This window comes from Castor canadensis, chromosome 10 (genome assembly GCF_047511655.1).
Source record: "Castor canadensis chromosome 10, mCasCan1.hap1v2, whole genome shotgun sequence".
Lineage (NCBI taxonomy): Eukaryota > Metazoa > Chordata > Mammalia > Rodentia > Castoridae > Castor > Castor canadensis.
Window position 1 is genome coordinate 51707691 of NC_133395.1, and position 4654 is coordinate 51712344.

The window sequence follows — 4654 nt, forward strand, 5'->3', positions numbered from 1 at the left end:
ATATCTACAAACTACTTCTTATTCTATCAAAAGAAAACTGTATTCCAGTGACCAATTACTTTTATTATGTTTCTGATAGGAAATAAAAATAATAATTTTAACTCACAAAATAATATATCCTTTGAATATGATAAATAATATTTGTAGAAGCATTTTGTAAAACTTTGTATAGAGGCTAGTAAAATTATAAATTATAGACACCTTCTTAAATTTACTTTGGGAAATAATAAGGAAAAACCTGGATATTTGTTTCTTCATATTAAAAACAAAAGACTGTGTTTCTACTTATCTTTCTGAAAACTATATTCATTAGTAAAGGGAAGATTCCTAAGAGAAAAATTCTAATGTGCCAGCCCATTAAAATAAAACATTTTACAAAAAAAAAAAACAAGCACACGTTTAGCATGTTATCACTGTATAGCTTGATAGTATGAAGACTAAATGTTGTATACACCAGTGATATATTTTATATGTACTCTATAAATTATGTTGGGTCCACTTTACTGGTTCTACAATTTGGCACAAAAAGAATAAAAATTGGAGTGACTAGTTAGATGATTTCTGGAGAGAATTTACAAATAATCAGCTTATCAGATATATGAATCCTTGAAAAAGACTTCAGTTTTCCTTATAATAATAGGGTAAATATAACACTGAACAACTTGGAGATTGAGTATGAGTATCCAAACATACATAAGTATTTTAAATTCTTATAAAATACATTAGTTAACTTAGAAAATAATTAAATAAATATGTATATTGAAAAATCCAATTTCTTTTAATAAGAATTCAAATTTTAAAACTTTGAATAACCTATCATATTTTCAAGATAATGTGGGCCATAGATAAGTTTTCAAATATATCAGAGCTAAACTTTCAAATTAAATTCCCATCATAATAAAAGAAAGAGTTATTTCAATTCATTTGTGATATATTATTTACAAAATTAAAACAAATTTCCTTAAATGATGGGATATGTATTTTTGCCTTACTCTGAATTCAAATTCATATAAATAGAATCTACTTTTCGTATCTGATTTTTTGCTAAAGCATTTGTGATTTCAATAATATCACTTTCACTTTTTTAAATTTTTGCTAACCTAATAAATTTCAGTTTTAATTTGTTATACCAAGTACTTTTTTATTCATTTATTCACATGTGCATACACTTTTGGGGTCATTTCTCCCTCTTGCCCCCTCTGCTTCCACCTCTGCCCCTCTAGCCCCTCACTTTCAGGCAGAATCTGTTCTGCACTTTTCTCCAGTTCTGTTGAAGAGTAGAATTAAGCAATAATAAGGAAGACATAGCATTTTTGCTAATTTAGACAAGGACATCTATACAGAGAAATTCCTATCATTCTTTTCATGTACAAATGTGGTACAACCCAGGTTGATTAATCTCTAACTGATCCTTACACTGGTTCCTGATCCCCTGCTCATGTCGACCAAAGTCACTTTAAGGTTTCTGTATTAATTCCTCTGGATTGGGGACATCAAATGCTTTCTACCTATTCCCATATATCCAGTATGTGCTCTCCCCTTGTCATGTAATCCAAGTACTACAACATTCCTATATTTGCCCTAGATCTAAAGACAAAATATGAGAGAGAACATACGATTTTTGGTCTTCTGAGTCTGGCTAACCTCGCTCCGAATGATGTTCTCCAGAATGATGTTCTCCAGTTCCATCCATTTATCTGCAAATGATAAGATTTAATTTTTATTCATGACTGAGTAAAATTCCATTATTTATAAATACCACATTTTCTTGATCCATTCATCAGTAGTGGAGAATCTTGGTTGTTTCCACAACTGGGCTATTGTGAAAAGCACTGCAATAAATATGGTTGTGCACGTGCCTTTGGAATAACTTGTGTCGCATTCCTTTGGGTATATCCCCAGGTGAAGGATGGCTGGATCACATGGAAGATCTATCTTTTGACTTTTAAGAAGCCTCCAATTTTTTTTTTCCAGAGTGGTTGCACCAGCTTGCATTCCCATAGTAGTGTATGAAGTTTCCTTTTTCCCCCACATCATTGCCAACACATGTTGTTGTTGGTGGTGTTTTTGATGATGACTATTCTAACAGGAGTGAGGTGGAATCTGAGTGTGGTTTTTATTTGTATTTCCTTTATGGCTAGAGATGGTGAGCATTTTTTCATGTGTTTTTAGTCATTTGAATTTCTTCTTTTGAGAATGTTTTGTTTAGTTCACTTGCCCATTTCTTTATTGGTTCATTAATTTTGGAAGAGTTTAGTTATTTGAGTTCCCTGTATATTTTGGTTATCAGTGCTTCTTCTGATGTGTAGCTGGCAAATATTTTCTTGCAGTCTGTGGGTGGTCTCTTCAGCTTAGAGACCATTTATTTTGTTGAGCAGAAGCTTTTTAATTTTATGAAGTCCCATTTGTCCATTCTTTCTCTTAGTTGCTGGGCTGCTGGGGTTCTACTGAGGAAGTCCTTTCCTATACCTATTAGTTCCAGAGTGTTTCCTGCTCCTTCCTATACTAACTTCTGAGTTTAAGGTCTGATATTAAAGTCTTTGATCCATTTTGAGTTGATACTTGTATAGATGATAGACATGGATCTAGTTTTAGTTTCTTGCAGATAGATAACCACTTTTCCCAACAGCTTTTATTGAAGAGGCTGTCTTTTCTCATCATATATTTTTGGCAACTTTGTCAAAAATAAGGTGAGTATAGTTGTGTGGATTCATATCCGGTCCTCTCTTCTGTTCCACAGGTCTTCATGTCTGTTTTTGTGCTAGTACCATGCTGTTTTTATTGCTATTGCTTTGGAATATAGTTTGAAGTCAGGCATTTTGATTTCTCCAGCATTGCTCTTTTTTGCTGAGTATTGCCTTGGCTTTTCGTGGTCTCTTGTGTTTCCAAATGAATTTAGGGATAGATTTTTCAATCTCTGTGATAACAGCCATTGGGATTTTGATGGGAATTACATTAAACATGTAGATTGCTTTTGGTAGTATAGCTATTTTTAGTATTTTGATTCTACCAATCCATGAGCATGGGCAATCTTTCCATCTTCTGAAGTTTTCCTCAATCTCTTTTTTCAGTGGTTTTTAATTCTCCTTGTGGAGGTCATTCACATCTTTTGTTACATTTACTTCTAGGTATTTGATTTTTTTTAAGGTTATTGTAAATGGAATAGTTTCCATGTGTTGTTTCTCAGTTTGTGTATATTAAAGCTAATGATTTTTGTAAGTTGACTTTGTATCATGCCACCTTGCTATACCTGTTTGTCAGGTCTAAGAGTTTTTGGGTCTTTATGGTATAGGATCATATCATCTGCAAATAGGGATATTTTGACAGTTTTTTTTTACCTATTTGAATTCTTTTTATTTCTTCTTCCTGCCTAATTGCTCTGGGTAGAAATTGAAGTGCTATGCTGAAAAGGAGTTTGGATGGTGGGCACCCTTGTCTCTTTCCTGATTTTAAAGGAAATGGTTCCTGTTTTTCACCATTAATTATGATGTTGGCTGTAGGTTTGTCTTATATAGCCTTAACAATGTTGAGGTATATTCCTTCTATTCCTAGTTTTCTTAGAGCTTTTATCATGAAGATAAAAGATCTTGGCGAAGGCTTTTTCTTCATCTATTGAGATGATCAAGTTGTTTTCATCTTTGCTTCTGTTAATGTGCTGTATTACATTTAAACATTGCATGCACATATCAATAAAAGAAATGAAAAATAGAATAAAATGAAATAAAATAAAATAAAAAAGATTTGAGTATGTTGAACCCCCTACATCCCTGGGATGAAGCCTTCTTGGTCGAGGTGTATGATCTTTCTGATTTTTGGTTGGATTCAGTTTGCCATTATTTTATTGAGGATTTTTGCGTTGATATTCATTAAGGAATTTGGCCTATAGTTCTCCTTTTTGGAGGTGTCTTTGTCTGGTTTTGGGATGAGAGTTATTTTGGCTTCATAAAACAAGCTAGGTAGTGTTTCTTGTCTTTCTATTTCATGGAACAGTTTAAGAAGGGTTGGTATTAGTTCTTCTTTAAATGTATGATAGAATTCAGCAGTTAATCCATAATGTCCTTGACATTTCTTTTTTTAGGTGACTCTTAATTGCTGCTTCAATTTCATTTTGGGTTATAGATCTATTCAGGTGATTAATGTCCCCTTGGTGCAATTTTGGGCGGTCAGAGTATCTCAAAATCTATCCATTTCTTCAAAATTTTCAAATTTATTAGAGTATAGACTCTCAAAGTAGTCTCTGATGATATCTTGGATTTCTGTGGTGTTTGTTGTTATCTCCCCTTTGCATTTTTGATTTTACTGATTTGAGTTTTTTCTTTCTTCATTTTAGTCAGATATGCCAGGAGTCTGTCAATCTTGTTTATTTTTTCAAAACACCATATTGTGGTTTAATTGATTCTTTGTATATTTTTTGTTTGTTTGTTTGTTTCTATTTCATTGATTTCTGTCCTTATTTTAATTACTTCCCTCTCATTTGTTTTGGAGTTTGGTTATTCTGTGTTTCTAGGAGTTTCAGCTGTAGTATTACATAATTGATGTGAGATCTTTCTGACCTTTTAACATATGTACTCATGGCTATAAACTTTCTTCTTAGGACAGCCTTTGCTGAGTCCCATAGGTTCTGGTAGGTCATGTTTTCATTTTCATTAACTTC